We start from the raw sequence: 19,019 nt of genomic DNA, 5'->3' as shown, positions 1-19,019 counted from the left end.
GAAAAGTTGTCAAAATGCCAAGGAAATGATGCCAGACACAACATAAATATACATGGCTAAGTGGAATTTGTGCTTAAGGAAGCCCACACTTCTTTCCCAAGTAAATATGTTTGACCTTCATACCTTGATTTAAACACTACACACCCAAGAGCTAATTCAATGCTGTGCCTCCTGCAAACAGGTGAAAAAATGTGTAAATCAATATGTGCACACCTTTAGTCACTACTGCAAATAGATTCTGGCTGCATCTGCATAGTAATTATATTATTTCATTGCATCATCTGAGCCATATAAACTTGGAAGCAATGATTTCAGCTGCGCAGTGCAGGACATTGGTCTATGGATAATCATTCACAGACAATCTGGCAAACTTAGCAAACAGATATGGAGATGTAACCCAACCCCTGATGTTCTAAGGAGATAAATGAGCATCTACAGAGACAAAGTTATTATTATACATGGAGGGGAGGGTTTAATACACTAAGTTTAAAATAAACCCCGCACATCCAGTACTTCTACATGGGCTACAATCATGTGAGGATGCACATCACTGTCTGTGTAACACATTATCTAACCTGTGTGAGAAATTCCCAACCCATGGATATCCTGCCAGGCTGTCGCACCATCAACGGTGTCGAGGCGGTGCATGTGAGATGGAGTCGTTGTTGTAATATATCTGCCTCCTGCTTCCCAACGCAGTTCTAAATTATGATGAATAGACTATTAAAGTATTCACAATAGTGTATGTTGACTAAACACCACTGTACAAACACACAGTAATGAACATTTCTCTAGTTGCAGGCTTACAAATGTCATGATAGCCAGTGTACACAATAGCTTTAAAAAGAAATCATTCCATTAACCCTATGGTACACACATTTGGCAAAGTATGCAAAGTTTAGATGTATTGTAGTCATGGAACAGGACAAACTGCTCATGTATGAGTTTGCTTAAAACAGCTGACAATGAAGAACTCATCTTTTGCTCTACAGAAAAAAATGTAGTGACTTCTTTCAGGCTAAACTGTTGCAGATTTCGAGTTTATTATTATATTTGTATAATTAATGTCTAAGAACCCTGTAGCCAATTTAATATTCATGCAGTAGTTCCAAGAAAACTGAATTAAAAGTGTACATATTTAATTGCAATGCTTCAGCAAAAACACTTGAACATACCAAACCAAATGAGAGGATGGAGATTTCAAGCTTAAGGCACTACTAGTCATTCCCAGAGTTACTGTGCATAACAGCTTTGCAAATGTGACAGCAGGGTGGGAGGTTCTCTACGATCACTGTGGTGTTGCATAAACCTTCATAATATTCTTGCTCGCATTTTATTGCATATTAGCTTTTTCACAGTAAGTTCGAAGTCACGCTAGTAAATTTATTTAAAAGATCAACAGAAAAATAATATCAACAACACTCTGGGAACCTGGAAAAGGTATTTAGATGGTTTACTGACCAAATTATATTTTAAAAAGGGGAAGTTATTTTCCTCCCTGCAATCTAAGTTTGTTACACCTGGTAGCACCTGGTGAAGGACACAGTGACTGTACGAACAGTTCTGCTCTAAAATTGTATCCTGTCCTTGAAGAAATACATTTTTATGGCTCACTCTGTATTCATCAAAAATATCTATGAAATGATAATGATACAACATAATACAACAATTCACACAGGATCCCAGTCAGTCTTCCCATGGGCAATACAGATACACAGGGTACTTCCTGGAGGGGCTCTCGGGGAAGGATGGGGTTTGATTAATGCCAATAAACAAAGGAAATTTCTTACTGCCTGGCTCCCATTTTGAAAGAATAGACACATTGCTTCTATAGTGACTGGGGATGCTGCTTCCCTTCAGTTACACCACTCACTATCTCTCACGGTTCTGCAGGTTAATTTTCCTTTATCCTCCGAAAGAGGGACAGGATTTCACAAAGTGGAACAAAAACACTCTCCCTTTGGGGATTGTGTGTCGGTGCGCCTAATGTATGTACTGTAACACAAAACTGAGTCAGGAGCCAGCATGTGACATTGCGTCTGGAGGTTATTGAAAGAGTGAATCCCATTAGAAAAAAAAAAAGAAAAGCAAAAAAAGTTTTTTCTCTGTGTTGGTTTACCTGAAGTTCACACAGTGGTCGGTAAATAACACATACCCTGTGGGAATGATGAAAAGGATCCTTGAAAAACACATTCTTTCACTGAAGTCTTAACTACAGTGGGTAACAAAGACTGTTACAAGCCCATTTGCAGAGGAATTATACTTGGCATCACACTTATATACCACAATGCTTCCTTGATTATCAAAGATGCAGCTACACTGAGTCTTTTAGTTGCGAGGATAAGAGCAAAAAAATAACACATCTACCTGCCACAATTGTCATGCTAATCTCAGTCTCCTCTATCACGTCCTGTCCACAGGAGAACAGGCTCATTTGTAAGACATTGCAGCGTTGCAAAATTACTTGAAGCTTCATGCAGCTCTCACACATCAGTCAGCTCTCTCTGACCAGTGCTACCCAGCCAAAGATATTGAATTGTATGAGACTCAGTCTTATCATCTCTCCCTGAGAGCCAATTTAGGACCATTTTGACTGTCAGCCTCTGTACATGCTATACAGAAAATGTAGAATACAAAGAAAATACAGTATTATAAAATTTGACATGATGATAAAAGGTTTTCTGTGAAAGACTATATTCCAGTGTCTTTTTAGCGGCATGGCTTTAATGTTCCGACAGTCGGTCGGTCCACCTTCTTGGTCCTGACTGAAATATCTCAACAACAATAGGATGGATTGCCATCATCAGGTCAAAATTTTGGTTCTTGAATACTTTGGTTTAAGACCGAATACCTACAACCCTACTAGCTTCGGCTTTCCTTTGTGTTTAGCGTTAAATACCGAATGTTATCATTCTTACATGCTAAAGTTAGACATTATACCTGCTAAATATCAGCACAGTAGCACTGTCATGTTAGCATGCTGACATTAGCCTGCTAGCATGGCTTTGAGCCAAATGTAATTTCTTCATTAACACTTTAATGTTGCTTCACAGAAAACATTTAAAGCAGACTTTTTGTACAACAACCTCATTCAAAGTCAACAACTGGGGTCAAAATACTTCAGATAACTGAATGTATCTTTGATGATGAGGTTGACAAAAGTCTCTTTCATTGAATTTTCTCATCATCAGCTGCTTATTTCTGGTTATGGCAAGTCAAGTGCTCACTCACAGAACAGATTTTCCCACCGTGCTCACCGGAACAAAACTGACTTTACTATTCATAATAATATCATTTCATACAGCACTCCATGTATCGGCATAATGGTTAATTTAACATTCTCATGTGGCTAACTGTCGCAGTCAGTGTGTACCAGAGGTCATCCTAGGGGCTGTGTATTGCTGATTGCTGTCAGCTATGAGTGACCTAACAACTGTGTAGCTCAGCAGTTTCCCATGGAGTGTCATGCTTTCTGCAGATTCACTAATTGCTTCAATGAATTCTGCCACCATAGCACGCAACTCATTAATGCTGACACAGACTTCCACTTAGTTAAGTAGGAGCATTAATCCAGCTGATAACTTGAATACTTATTATTTCAGCTTTAAAAAAAAAAAACATGATGATAACATTTCATAATCTACACTAAACACAACACCTACACAAATAGCATGTCATCAACAGCCTATTCAAAAATACATGTTATTTTTGTTGACAGCTTTCGTCAGTTGATCATTAATTGAGAAGTGCGGTGATAACACAGATCAGAACATGGCAATTAGCTACCACTGAGAGAGAGTGTGGGCTTGAATTCCAAGTAAATATTACACCAGGTGAAAGCAAAGTATCAAGCCATCAAACGCAAAAAGAAGAAATCAAAGAGGTGTTAACACCAGAACGTCTGCTTCTTATCCTGTACAAACTATTTATCCTCATTCCAGTTAACGTTCTCATTAGGAAACCTAACAACTGCTCATCTCTTGATCTATTCTGAAGAACATCTGGGCATTATACACTTTTATGTACCCAACTTCTTCCCCATGGGGATCAATAAAGTTAGTAATTAATAGAACTTGGCTGCATGTAGATTTAATAGGCTCCATTGTTCAAAATATTATTTTTGTTCACAGAGTGGGAGAAAAGTGGCAGGGACAAAAAGGGGAATAATGGACAACAGCTGTATTGTTATGATCTGTCTGTAATGAAAATTCATATGTGCCACTGGCCGGTGCCTTGTACTCCAGCGGGGGAAGTTCATAAGGTGCACTATCGCTTTAATCTAGTACATGCAGTAAATTATGTTATTGCTGTTCGGAAACTTGGGTGCAGTGCCATGCCAAATGAATTACAAGTTAAGGCTGTTAGACAACAACGTAAAACGCAACCTTACAGTAACGTTACCTGGACAACAAATCCGAGGAGTCGGGGGTTTGTTTGTAAGTGAGGCAGCGGGGGCACAACAAATGAGTAGGGCAGCGTTAATTCTAGGCTATGTGAATTAATTTTAACAAAATTATGTGGTAGCTGTCATTCATTCTAATTAGATTTTTGAAACGGTGAAATATTGGAGGACGATGTTCAAACTTTCCAGCTGTATAGTGAGTCAGGACACAGACTCACAATTTTGCTGTAACTCCCAAAAAACAAAACACAAAATACTGTAACAGTTTAGTGGGATAAAGGTCGAAACTACATGTGTAAACACAGCACAACTCCCAAATTCAGCAGCACATGATTCCAAGACAGAAATAATGGCATCTCTCATTGAAGATAGCAAAAAAAAAAAAACATTAAAGCAGTGGCAATGCTTGAACGCATGAGGAATGTGCTAAAGGCATGAGACTGTAGAGTTTTTGTAAATGCCAGAGTTGTTTTCAGCGTCTTAAAACAGAAATACACTTAAGGCATTTCAATGCATCTGCTTCAAACTTGATTGGATTCATGAATCAGATGTTATGTTGATGCTTCAAATGTCCTGCCCGCAGTGTGCCACAGAAATGTGGAATGAGGCACATGAAATGATACATGTCAACAATTATATCCATTTGGTCCTTAACACATTAACATTATTGTACCTCAGGGGGGAATAGAATGAGAAGAAATTCAGAATTTCAACTGCAAAACAGAGAACGCATATTTGTCAGTGTGTGTGTTGCAATATTTTATGTAAACAGTCTGAGAGGCAGCACAATGTACTGATGGTTAGAATGTGCTCTAAAATGAATATGAGTCATCATGGCACACTACACTCATCAGGCGCACATGCCTGCATGAGCCATCTTAAAATACCATTGGTAAAGGATGTGGAGAGAATAACCAGGGACCTGTGACACAGTTTTACTGTATGACAGTGTTGCAAGGGAAGTTCATCGATTATTATTATTATCGATTATCATTTATTCAATAAAATGTCAGAAAAGAAGTGAAAAAAATACCCAGCTTTCCCAGACTATGAGCAATGTGATGTCATCAGAGTGATTGTTTTGTTCAACCAACATCCAAAACCCAAAGATATTTCATTTAGAGTGTTATAAAAACACAGAAGAGCAGCGAATCCTCACATTTGGGAACTGGAAGCAGATAATGTTTGGCACTTTTTCTTTATAAATTACTTAAACAAATCGTTGATTATTAAAATTGTTGGTGATTAACTTCCGGTCAATCAACAAATTGATTAATCCACTAATTGTTTCTGCACAAGATTGTAACACACTGCACTCACTGAGCAACACACTGTCTCTGTGTAATGTAACTGCTTTTTTTTTAAATTTTTTTTTATTTTTTTACTGTTTTCACATTGCAGACTATAGTTTATACAAAATGCATTCAGAGAAAGATTTACAATGCAGCAAGCATGAGGATATTTCAGCCCGTATATAAGGAACTACCAACAAAATGCTTTTTTACAGTCAAGATAAGGTTAAAGATTTAATTTGTGTGAAATGGCAAACATCCTTCACATTCACACTGTGTCATTCTACCACTGATAGGAAAGACAGGCAGGCAGGCAGTATGCAGGCACTGGGTGAGCACATGAGTATGGAGGCAGGCAAGCATGCAGGCAGGCAATGAAACGTGCCCTCCTCTGGCCTATAATAACTGGACAACCCATCCATTTCATCGTTGCCTCAACACAGATCTCTGACAGGGGCAGTATCACCCGACTCATTGGCAGAGATGTGTGGGAGAACCTGACAACCTCTATATCCAGCCCCGGTTAACAAGGCAAAAAGTTATGCTCCAAAGATCTGTAGGCGAAGACAGGAAGCCCATGGTACTGAGCGCCATCTCTACTGCTCTGTCTTAAACGTCTGCATCTAATTGTGAGGCTGAGCACACAGCTGTGACACTCCAGTTGGGTACAGATTCTTTAATCTCTCCTTTTATATGACATCGTCATGTAATCTCCATCTAGCTACCCGGGGAGCAGCCAGAGAGGCAGGAAATGAAATCAATGCTGTGTCTCTGCACTGGGTGTTACTTCATTAGCATGGGCGCTACAGATGTAGCAGTAAATCTGATTTATGAAAGGGCGACAACGAGAGCACCACAGACAGACGGAGGAATTCATAATAGCAGATGATAGGGACACCCAATGTCCTGTGTTTCGCCAATGCTTTACCGATGTTTGACAGAGGCAAAGAAAGGGGAACAATTTCCTCTCTAACGTACAGCATTCTTTCTTTGTTGCAGCGGTTAAGCATTTAGATCCAGAGTCATGTTGTATGAAATACTATTAGCATCTGATTTTCTAAGCTTGTAACTGATTTCCATGTCCTGAATATCATGACGGAAAGTGAAGCAATAGAAAACCTATTTAGTGAAAACAGAAAAGGCAGGTAAAGTATGACCTCCAGTGACTGATAATCACGAGGCATACATTACACAAAAATCAATTATTATTTCAGGGCATTCATTTTCCCTGCACTCAATGTTTTAATTTGTTGTGTTGTTTTTCCTCTCTGTACACAATTCATCAGGTTCATAATACTTGCTATAAATTGCACTGCGGATGTTGGAGACAATGCTTTATTTCAGCCAGACTAGTTAAGTAAACTGGGCTTAATTGGGTTCGGTGTTAATCTTCATTATATCCTTCGTCACAATATTAAGCTGTGAGCTTAGGACTCCTGGCAGGTTTGACATTTAACGATGTTGGGCATTAGCGCACACCTCTCCTTCACACCATGGGGCAGGCGGAGGTCCATTATCCTAATTATTTCCCAAGAACATTTCAGTTTATAATATCCTCAGAAGTTAAAATGAAATATATTCACGCCGTCCAAAACACAGACTCCAAAGAAGCAAAACCATTTAACCTAACGCCATAAAGTCTAGTAAAACATGTGTGGAGTGAGGTCACGAGCATTGTTATACTTTATCAAATTTAAATTTTGGGCTGGGGGTGGGAGTCATCAAGCAACTTCCTAAATTGAACTTTCCTTTCATTAGCGAGCAATGCAACTTTGTGTGGTGCATCTGGGCACCAGCTGTGGCGCCACACCAGCCTTTAGAGGTCAATAGGTTAAGAACCTTCTGGAGTGATGACATCTAATCCTGCAGTTGCTATGGCAATGTTATGGAAAAGTCATAGCCTCTGTATAGCAGTGGCTAATACAGTTGGTTGCTCATAGGAGAAGCATTGATGTACCCGCCCCTCCCCAGTTCTGAAAAACAGAGATTCCAAATGATTAGTTGTGCACTCCCATGGGACTGGGAAGCTAAGGAGGGGGGTGTGTAATTCAATTAGTCCCACGGTTCTGCACCAAAGGGAGGCAGACAGATTCATCTCATTGAGACATCCAGGATGTGCAGGCCTGGTGTGTGCACAGAAGATATTGGCAGCACATCATTAGTGCTGTTGGCTTGAATTAAAGATAGTTTCACTCGCAAAAACACTGCCGGTAATGAATAAATCCCGGGAATCTCGAGACCGGGCAATTCCTCCCAAAATACGTTAGCAATCTTGAAAAACCTTATCTACACAACAAGTGGCTGAATGAGGAGAGTTTGCAGACTGATGCTAACAGAGAGCAGGGCAAGCCGCCTTACATGACAAGCCAGCTTCATTCTAAGCAATGCCTCTGAGCTCGTGCCATGTATCGAGGATGCTGTCTCCCACTGAAGTTGCATACAGATCGCCCTTTCACAGCACAGCACTCCTCCGCTGTCTCTCTTTGTCCCTCCTCCCAGTCGGGAATTTATAAAGCTTCACAGTGCCTCACTCCATGAGATTCCTATAATTTATGACAGCCTTTTCCCAGGCACAGAGAAATCAAATCAGACTGTAAATATAGTGCATGTTTCCAAGTATGAGCTCTTCGCACAGACCGTAGATCACAAATAAATGCAAAGGGGTCCTGACAGTCATTAAATAACAGCATCAATAATCCCACATGTGGCAGCGCTGCATTTGATTTTGGATTATGAAAAAGGCAGAGAGCATGGATAATGAATGAGACACAGCAGAAACAAATGAGAGGAAATGAAGTATTACCAGAGGCACCAGGCTGCACATCAGCCACTTCGTACTGTTTTCAAAGACAAGGATCTCCAGTCCTGCTCATTAGTATCAGACTGACCCTTGACCTCAGGCTGGCGCACACACCTGGCTATGTTACAGGACACTATGCCGCCCAGACTGAAGGAAGAGGGTAACATCTCGTGGGTATAACCCAGGAGGGGTAGCGTGTCCACTGTGGGTGGGCAGTTTCCCTCCATTGGCTACAGGTCCATCAATCTCCTGTCTGAGGAAACTGAAGACTCGACGGAGAGAGAAGCTAACAGCTGCCACATAGTGGACCGAACAGATGGCAATGGTGGCAGGAAATTAACACCGTATCATTTCAAACTTCTACACAGCATCTCCATTTGGGTGGAGAAAAGATACTAGTCTGCAACTTCAACACTTCTCTAATATTAGAACTTCATAAAAATCCACTTCTCAGACTTGCTCCTTGTAATGTTGATTGTTGTTGTTTGTCTGTTTTTTTTTTTTTTTCACATTATATATTCTCTTAGAAATATTTGCAACAGCACACTGCAAGCACCCCTGGCAATTTGTTCACATCTTTCAGTATGAGAACACGTTTTTGATGTTTTCTTAATGAAAGAGAGTACTGTTAGTGTACGAGAGCCTTCTAGCCATCTAATAGCAATGGTGAGTGTGCAATATCTCAGACATGATCACTCCCATCCAGTGATGCAGATTTGTCATAAATGTTGCATGAATGAAAAGACAGCTGTTGCAGAATTTCTTGCCCTAAACATGTAAAACATTTGCTTTAATATATTCTTTACATTGTATTCACAGAATGGACTTAAGATGGAAAGAAAATGCTCTGATCCGTGTGTGTTAGGCCAGGCCTGTAAGCCACCCTCAGATGCCATGGAATCAGGTATTCTGTGAGTGCAAAGTGTCCTGAGTAATCCAAATCAACAGCGTCCTCTTCACCTCCGCCAACTGCATTGACAGAAATATGACAAATGCTTCAGTATTTCATGTGGATGTTAACAAATTCACCGAGGTGCCAGCAGCACTTCAACCACTGCAGTCAAAGCTGAAAATGTTCAACCTCCGCTCTAAAGAGTGAGGCCAGATTTTAAAACTGTAACACTGTGCTGCAAAGTGCCAAATGTAACTGTAGGCTGGCATAAGTCTAAACTTGATGATTAACCTTAATGAGCATAAAATAGCCCTATTCCACCAGGGCCACAATATTCCTTGTAGATTTAACATCAGCTAGATTTGGAGGCACACGCTTCTGCTTCTTTTCGCTACAGAACTGTCATCTGTTCATACACCAAAGCACATTAAGGGTTTGGAATCAAAGCTACTAAGCCATTACTTTGTCAGAGTAGCCACTGCTTTATCTAATTAATATTGCATACAGTTATTAGCAGCCCAGATATTATGCTTTCACAAAATGAAAAGGAGCAATTCCTACAGCTTGTATGCTGGGGAAGCTCTCTGGGACAACACGCAAGCACACGCATAGTTTGGCATATAATGGTGGCTCTATTTAGAGCATTCTGAAGATGATGTCTCATCTTAATAAATCAGTGCTGTATTGAACAGGCAGAGCATCATCAAAACAATAGCGTGCATTTGGACGGTTCACTGACTTCGTGAGTCAGAGACATCGATTAAATTCAACAATGCTTCTAAAAATAACGTTATTATTCCACTGTATAACTGTTGTGCCGTACTGCACACGTTCATAAGCAGGTTGTGTTACAACAGTCACAACAGAACACAATAGCCAGAGGGAAGAAATTAGAGAGCATAATGGAAGGGAAACAATCAACTAGGTAATGTACACATGATGTGATATGCTATTTTTGTTGAATGTGCCAACAGTTTCTATAGCCTGGAGTCTTTGTCTTTCCTCCCTTGTAGAGGTCAGATGATGTGATCACACCAGTGTCTTACTTACAGGAGCTTTTGGTAACTACTGTACAATGTTATACTTATTCTTCAGTGTAATTATACACAAAATCTCATGAGATGTCATGCAGTGGCACAAACAGGCCAAGATGTATGAAAATAATGGTAAAAAAGCATACTCGGATAGATTATGGCTTTCGGAGGATGTTGATTCCTCCCTTACTTCAGTGGCTGCTGACACAGTTACAGGAAATTGAACACAAACTCAATCAGCTCATCGGTTCTGATTTGCCAGACAATGCATGTTCTGAAGAAAGACAACATTTATATTCAGCTCCCATTCAGCTGTAAGAACAACAGCGTACCGACAAACAAGGTTACAGTATGAAACATCAGGATTTTGTATAATTAATGCCTGACTTGAATTAAAATCTCCTCCTCTGCTAATGATTTTGTACCATCCGGCCAGGTGAACTTATTCCCACGGTGATCATTTAGAATTTATGTTGCGCTTGACCCAGATGATCAGCATAACAACTAAGGTTGCGTCAACACATTCATGAGGGCAGGTGAATGTAACTGTTATACAGCAACATTAACAGATGTTAGATGTACTTATGAGCTGTAGTTGCCGTGAAAGCTTTATTTGATTCTGAGTGTTCCCAGCGCTTCAGGCTGCATCTTAGTCAAGCTGCTTCCTGAAATATAAGTAATTGCTCAGCAGGGCTCAGCGTAGTTTCAAATCTGAGTGATAGCAAAACAATACTGTTAATAACTCAATAAAATGATTGAAATACAGGCAACAAGTAACAAGTAAACAAAACAACAACATCTGACCTCGCAATCATTGCCAGCTTGCAGTCATTGAAACAGTATGATACTCAGTGATACACAATCCAGTCAGTACCAAAAAGCTATTGATTCAATACTATTGGTCAAAGGGTCTTGGTTGACAAGTCATTAATGTTTTTATGGTCTTTTAAAAGCAGCATTCATTTTCTTTTTTGATACTTAGCATCGGACACACAAGCCGTGAACACAACACTGACATATCTGAAGTTGTTACAGCCAACATATTAGCAAACAACTGCTTATTAACACTTCTAGGAGACATGGATCTACATTATAGTGTTAATATTTTGTGTTTCTGGCATCTGGCGAATACAAATCCTCTCCTCTCCTTCTCTTTTAGCTCTGTTTTGGTCTCCACCATCTCCTATATATTGGATATGTGAATAAATGTGGCTCTTCAGCGGCTAAATTCTCCACTATTTTCACCAGCTTGTCACTAACTCTGCTTGTCTGCCGTTTGGTGCTGGGCAGATGCACATGGGTTTTCAGAGCTTTTTCACTGAAAACAATTGTCTGCTGTAGATCTGTGGCTAGAAACTCTTTGAGTTTAACATTAAGAGCATATCCAAATTCATATCCACATACTAATCTAATTCAGTGTGTCAAGTGCAGCTTAGGTGGACTAGGGGTTCTTCAGTCATAAAGAGGCCTATATAATGGTCCAACACAGTAGGGTATATCTGGGCTGTGATAACTCCAGGTACAATTTACCCACCCAATGTTACGAACCAGGATCAAAATGTTCACTGTATAAAAAGGTTTATGAAGAGTATCACTACAAATCATGCCATGAACTCCTGAGTCAACTTTATCATTCCATCTCCAAAAGCAGAGCAACGAATGTAATCCTAGATATTGCTTTCCACTGACGGTAACCAGAGATTCCCTCTGCCCTTAACACAAGGTCACTGCACTACTGATGAGCCGAATATACAAGGCTAAAGTAACACAATCACTTATACAGCACAGCTTCCAGCTGCTAAATGCACTTCTGCCAGGCCAATATGAAATCATTTCGATGAGAATGTGTCAGAGCGGTTCTTCTTTGAGACTCAAGGTGCTGACACGACATAGCCCTGAGCCAGGGGAGAAAGAGAGTGAGCGAGGGAGAGTGAGAGAGTGAGAGAGAGAGAGAAAGAGAGAGCGTTCTCGCTCGGTCAGCAACCCTCACAGCCTGCAGAGGATCAGAGCAGAGGAGAGCAGTAATTTCAGTTCTGCTCTTCAGACAGGAGAGTCCTCTCCCCCGGACAGTCACAAAAACAGCCTGACAGCTGCTGTACACACAAAGGGACCTGACGGCCCTCAATTAACCTTGATGTGAAACTACTGCCTTGTCAGTTTTCCCTAACACAAGATCAACGGTCCCATTCAACAGCAATATCATTTTGTTTACTCTGTCTGCTATTCCATCTTGCCTCTGTCCCAGTGCAGCTAGCCTTTGCTCTCACTGTCCAGAAATCGTGTGAAACTCTCAACCTCCGGACATTTCCCATCACGGACAATTTGCACTGACTCAGATTACATCAAACGCTGCTCTTTGATTGTTGTCAGTGAGTTAAACAATTGTGTCATAAGTGTAAAAAAATTCATTGTGCCGTCAAGTGATTAATGTCTTAACTGTACTGCGGTGCGGGACCCCTACTACTCAGCTGCATTTGGCTGTGATGTATCATTGATGCAGATCAATGGCAAGTGGCTCGATCACTAGGATCTCTGCCCCACTGTCATTGACCTCTGGCTCCTGTAGCGCTCCTGTGAGACCCCCTGCCAGTGAAAAACACTCCCAGCATGCTGATGAAGGGGGCAAAACCATCAGAGCCTTTGAGAGTACGCCTCTAATGTGTTTTCTTTGTGACACTGGCCACAAAAAGAAACCCCTCCCAAAAGCAGAGCCCAAACATAACAACACAGCACACTAAAGCTCTCAACATATACAGTGTCCTGTATGTAGTGGAGCTATTATAGTTCTTATCATGGATCAGGAAGCAGCAATTCAGAAGAGACAATGACTGCACAAGAACATTGGGTTGTCAATTTTTTTTTTTTTTTTTTAGTGTAACTTCAAATACACCTCTCAACAAAGAGACAGTTTCTGTTCGTTAAATACTCCAAACACAAGTGGCCACAACAGAGCAGAAAGAAGCTGGGCAGGTTAGAACAAGGTGACTATTCACTGAGCACAAGCAGCCATTTTAACTGAACAAAGACAACCAGGTGATAAATTGAGTTATATGGATTCTGTGGCCATTAAATTCCAAAGCAGCAGTTGCATTGTCTGGAAAATATTGACTCAAGCAGAATAACGCACATCGGCTCCTCTTGTACCCAAAAGCAAAGTCAAATGAATTAGTCGTTGTATTCACTCAGACTTGTTATACAGAGACACAGACATATCAGAGACAAAATTAGTTCAGCTGCTCTCCCCTTTTCAGAGGAGGCTGTGTATCACATGAGCACAGGTATCACATGATCTTTACCACTGATAATCACTTTGCCGCAGACCGAGCGGGTCACGTTCCTGATCGCATTCCCGTGTTTCTCTGTAAAACCCCAACACAAATGTTTTACTTTACAAAGATGCTGCGTGTATTTGCAACAGTAACACCTTCCCTAACAAAACTGAGTGGTGTTAATTGCAAACCTATTTACTGTTGACAAGTACAACTCAATATTAATTAAAAAAAAAGGAATTTACGCCATTTGCACAGCAGTAAACCGTTGAAAGTTACGGCACAAACACTGAAGCTTTTGTCAGATGCTCACTCTGCTAAATTCAACTGAACTCAACCCTCAAAACACACACACACACACACGAAGAGATTAGGTAAAAGACTATTCATTAAATCAATGGACTAAACAATTTGAAACTAATTCGCAAACATATAAAAGCAGTCAGACAGCTGAAAAAAGACAGCTATTGACTTAAGCTGACAACCAGTGTTCGAGGGAAGCAGCAGATGACATGTCTTTCTTTTCATGCCACGAGACGAATTTGGGAGCGTGTACTGTGTGTGCATGTATACAGTGAAGTCGGACCTGTCGTCTGCTCCGTCAAACTGGCATCTCGTTTGACCTGCTGATGAGAAGTGCCACGGGCTGCGCCAATGCCTCTGACCTGAACCACACCACGCCGGCATCTACTGACCTACTTCTCGAGTGTGCTTACGCATCGCTGGCACAGCCGCATCAGTTTAGAGCACATGTACAGTAAATGCACTGTATGAGCCACCACTGCTCGCTTTGTGAGGACTATGTTTAATGTAGTACCGCTTCACCTATTGTTTTGTTCGCTTTATATTACAGCACAATCGTATGAATAAACAATGCGATGTGTTGGGTACACAATGTCTGCTCAGCTGATTTATCATTATAAATAATAATAATTAACTGCCTTCTACCTTTGGTTAAAAACAATACATTTATACTGCTTTGGATATTATGAAATCTGCAAGTTAAAAACAGTGAAATGAAACTGTGTTATTTGCCACATGTTACAGGATCATCAACTGAGTGACCTGCGGATGTACTTCTACTGAACACATTCACATAACGGTCAACAGTTGTTAATGCAGCCGACTGAATCTGATCCCACTCAATCTTTAATTGCAAGTGAGATCAACCTCACTTCAAATCTGAAATCATATTGGGAATGTGGTCAAGTGTTTGCTATAAGGCCCATCTGCATCGTAGCTCTCAACTGCACGCCACATTCATCTGTTAGAGGAAAACTACAGGAAACAATGATTTCAGATTGATGTACCGGTTCGGGTGTGAGGACTGGCTGCCAGCTTTTCCTTTTACCTCTTATTCTCTAGAAACAGGTCTGGAGGCGAGCCAGGCCCTAAAGAGGCTGTGATCACAGAGACAGCACCGGAAAAAAAAAAATACGTGGGAGAGATCTATTTCACTGGCAAACACAAAACACAAAGGCTGGGTCACAGCGACAGCATGGGGTGTGTTTTAGTTTCCACCTCCTACATGCTCATGCATTAAATATGGTTCAACAATCACACTCTCCAGTGACTCTCAGAAACCTTACTTCCCAGCCCTCCAACTGAACATTTCCTGGGGAATTCCGACCAGGAATGTGTTCTTGATGACGGAGCAACTGTAACAGCTGAGAGGAAAATCACTTTCTAATGAGCAGCACGGAAACACAGTTGAGGCTTTGTCTTTAACAATTAGTTGCTCTCAACTCTTTGGTCAAAATATGTACTTGGGAATGCACGACTTTGTTATTGTTATTTACGGAGCTGTTTGAGGATTGCGTATTTCAGCGTATTTCAAGACTTCGAGACTTGTGATTCCCACTAAATTAGGTGCCGAGCTGAAAGTGTGAACTAAAGTTGTTGTAGCAGAGATGGCCTTAATAGCTTCCCATAATACAGAATCACTGTGGTAATGGCCTCTCCAATAGATGGCAATAAGTGGGAAAAAAGGCACCATTTAAAGAGTGCTTGGTTTTAATTACCACTGCAAAGTGAAATCGCAGCGTTTAATATTTCAGAAGCTTGGAGGAAGAAGAGTGGAGTGTTGACGATATCAACACATCTGTGCTACTTTTTATGTTTTAAGTTTGAAACTTTTCTGACTCCTTTTAGCACAATCTTACAAATGGGTAAATGTTGCTTTTATAACCTTGGGACTTGTGAATAGCATCTAGTGTGTTGTTTGATGGAACTGTACGCCTTTATCAGCTGCCTCTGGCAGATTCATGCTGCATGTGAGCTTGTGACATTGGTGGTGCTGTGATCTAATTATATCTGTGTTCTGTGTTGTGAGAAAGTATAGAGTACTCATTGTAGATGCTCAGACCACTTTTGTATTAAACATGGGCCCGCAAAGGGCTGGTATTGTGAACCAACAGGTGCAGTGTTCCACTGCTAAGATTTACCTAGCTTAAGTATTTCCACAAAATGAGATACCTGAATGCACAATGTTATTTGCTATTACTACTAGCAAATATTGTTTCCAGCCATTGTCACAAAAACAAACATATATATGCACATACATTGATCAAATCTATTATGGCTAGTCAAAATATAAATACATTAATCCTTCAGACAATCCAGCTCAATTCCATGATATGGAAAAGGTATTTATGATTCATAAAGCCTTTTCAGCAGGATGGAATCTAGAGATTAATCTCTTTTGGCACATTATGACAATCTGCCATTCAACAAATCTTTTTTTCAACACACTGTTAGGGATGCACATGTCATCCTTTTACTTACATTTCTTTTTTGATTGTTTTTTAAATACGTGGACATATAGCCTAGAGAAAGATAACTCAAAATCCCCAAGATGGGCTCAAAACAAAACACGCTTGCATTTGGGTGAAGGGTCAACATTTCTGACAAATTGCATGACTTAATTATTTCTATTAAGGTAGAGTGATTCACCAAGTCCTCTATACATCACACCTGAAGCAGACTTTAGCAGCAAAGCTGCAGTACACCTTTCAGAAGGATGGATTACCTCAAACCATCTAGCATTTACTTTGAACAAATCAACATAAGGCCGAGAGAACCTATGTATAAATGATACAAACTCACTGAGCGATACACAACATCCTGTAAAATGGAAAAAAAAGTTTGTTTTTCATCAGTGGTGCTTTAAAAATGATAGAGAGGAGCTCATGTAGCACTTCCTATTGTGTATTTGGTGGATGCTTTTATCCTGCACTAACTGGTACCATCAGGGAGTACATTTTAAGTGCGGGTACTCCCTGTTGGAATCAAGCCCCTAGTGTGTCAGTGATGGTAAAGATATCCAGAATCTAAGTCCAGGCAGTTTGACATTTTTGACATTTCTAGTTACATCACTCAGGTAAAACATGTTACTCTTCTGTATCGTTTGAAACCCCCACCCCCCATACACCCCCCCACCCCACCCCCGCCCCCACCCCCTCCACAGCATGAGTATCCTTGAATTGACCCTTGCTATCCAAGAAGCCTCTCATAGTAAATGGTCAGCTGCTTTACACTGTAGAGGGGTGGGGGTGAAATCTTTCAAACAGTTGGTAACAGAAGCCAATAGCTTTTTCAGTAAATGAGCACGTCAAAAGAGGCTAACGTGGTAGCTCATGTGGTTTGGTGTGCCGAGTCAGCCCGACACTCACACATTTGTTCCACAAACTCAAAGCACTGTATGGAAAACCAACCACGGAAAGATATGTAGGGGGTTTTTACTGCGCAGGGCCCCTCACCCCACAGTTACTGTGTTGGTTTACCGACCTGTACCTGTGTGAAACAAGAACATGTCACAGCTCATAAAATACATATCTTCACAAGTGCAGTTCATAAGCATCTGTATGGGCGGCAGGGTGGCCTAGTGGTTCTGCTGATATGTCCTTCAGTCAGTCAGTCAGAGGGTGCACTGCCTCCCTGCTGGTGTCTGGGAGAGAGCAGCAGCACCATAGCCAGGTGAATGTGCACTCTTTATCTCTGCAAGCAGGCAGGTGTCAGATAAAAAGAAAGAATTTTCCTACTGGGATCTACGAAGTAGCAGATTTTTTTTTTTGGGCAAAGGATAACTGGGCTTGTAGCTTTTGCAGGCTTAAGAAACTTGACCAAACTGACCATTACAGACTGTCCTCTGCCTATTCTGCCCACATTTTTCCTGTCAGCCTACTGTAAATCATCGGTGGTTACATCCCAAGCATCCCACATTGTCAATGTCAGCTTTGATGTTGAGCAGATCCAGATAACATTCAGGTCAAGTCCAACTTACTGTACAGCACATTTCTTTGCCAGGCAGCACTGATGCTGAAGCTGGGCTGTGTTAGTTGTCTATTTAACCTACTTCAAGGCACAAAATTCGGCAAGCCTAAATATTTAACATGCAGCAACAACGGCCAAACAAGTAGGTCAATGAAATATTCATCTTTTTTCTTTTTTTTTTTTTTGGTTAACCTCTTATCTGTCAATGTCAAAAGCACTCAGTCACGTTTTAGCCGAAGAAATAAGACTTGACAGGCTTATAATAAAGCACCAGCTGAAGCAAATCGACTGATGTTAAATCCAAAGAAGAACAAGGAGACGGTGGAGTGGATCACATCACACTAATCATGTGAGAAAAAAAGAAAAGAAAAAAAAAAAGGTCGGCTGCAGGCTGTTAATATGAAATGTTTTCAGCGCTTCTGCTGAGCCATAACACCGAGCGGGTCCGCCTGCCTCCCTGTAGTGAGCCCGTTTGGGAGGAACAGCACCTTCAACAACAGCGCCAGGGTTTCAGAAACACAGTAAAAAATATCTTAGGGGGGAAAGAAATGAAGGCGAAATCCTACCTGATGTCTGTCGCTCGTTAATGCATACGGGCTGTCTTGGATATAGGCGAGGCGACACACACACACACACACACACACACATACGCACACATACACACGGCAAGCGGGTCAGCTCAGCTCAGCTCAGCTCAGCCCAGCTCAGCCTGCCTTGCCTGCCTGCCTGCCTCCTCCACGGCATCAAGCCCCTCCTCGTTTATCGTACAGTGGAGAGAGATGGGAAGAGAAGAGAGAGAGAGAAAAAAAAAACGACCACATATCTATGCGCCGAAAAAAAAGGAAGCGGCGTCACAATCACCCACGGTGCCTGATAATCATAAAGATGTAGCCCTCAGCTGGACGGATTTTAAAGGCTCAGGAATATTATATTGATTCAAATGAACGACCCTGAGAGATAAAATAGACCTGACAATCAAGTAAATGCATCATGCACAAAAAAAAAAAGAAAAAAAGAACACAGGAAAGATTTGAATGACTCAGTTGCCTCTTATTTTG

General features: G+C 41.0%; 1 protein-coding gene across 3 annotated transcripts in view; it reads right to left on the bottom strand.

The window, feature by feature from the left end:
- tln2b (talin 2b) overlaps positions 1-18,760 on the bottom strand; it is a 79,386-nt gene extending 60,626 nt beyond the window's left edge. For 2 of the 3 annotated variants that reach the window (XM_056386580.1, XM_056386581.1), the window contains exon 1: positions 18,528-18,760. The gene's annotated coding sequence lies outside the window, so the exon portion shown is untranslated. The remainder of the gene's footprint in view (positions 1-18,527) is intronic. The other variant, XM_056386579.1, reaches the window with a different exon arrangement.
- Between the last annotated feature and the right edge of the window lie 259 nt (positions 18,761-19,019).

This window comes from Seriola aureovittata, chromosome 10 (assembly GCF_021018895.1).
Source record: "Seriola aureovittata isolate HTS-2021-v1 ecotype China chromosome 10, ASM2101889v1, whole genome shotgun sequence".
Classification (NCBI taxonomy): domain Eukaryota; kingdom Metazoa; phylum Chordata; class Actinopteri; order Carangiformes; family Carangidae; genus Seriola; species Seriola aureovittata.
Note: the sequence above shows the minus strand (reverse complement) of the source record. Positions and strands in the feature narration are given on the sequence as shown.